Source organism: Falco rusticolus, chromosome 19 (assembly GCF_015220075.1).
Source record: "Falco rusticolus isolate bFalRus1 chromosome 19, bFalRus1.pri, whole genome shotgun sequence".
NCBI lineage: Eukaryota > Metazoa > Chordata > Aves > Falconiformes > Falconidae > Falco > Falco rusticolus.
Genome location: NC_051205.1, coordinates 5,974,798 through 5,975,060, shown reverse-complemented (window position 1 = coordinate 5,975,060; position 263 = coordinate 5,974,798).

Sequence of the window (263 nt, the reverse complement as noted above, 5' to 3'; positions counted from 1 at the left end):
CATAATAGATATTGTTTTGTCTTGTACATGCTGTTAGAAGAAAGGGAAAGAAATCTGCAGATAGTTAATACAGAGAAAGCAAACTCATCATACATGTAATGAATCCTTTAAATCATTCAATTATCACAGCACTAATATCAAATAATTATGGTTAAATGTACCAGTAATCAACCTTGTCCCTGTTGAAATATTAATTTACAGTATCGTAAATGAGTTTCTTCATTCTTTTTTTTTTCTTTCTTCTTCCTTTACCCTTTTTTTAA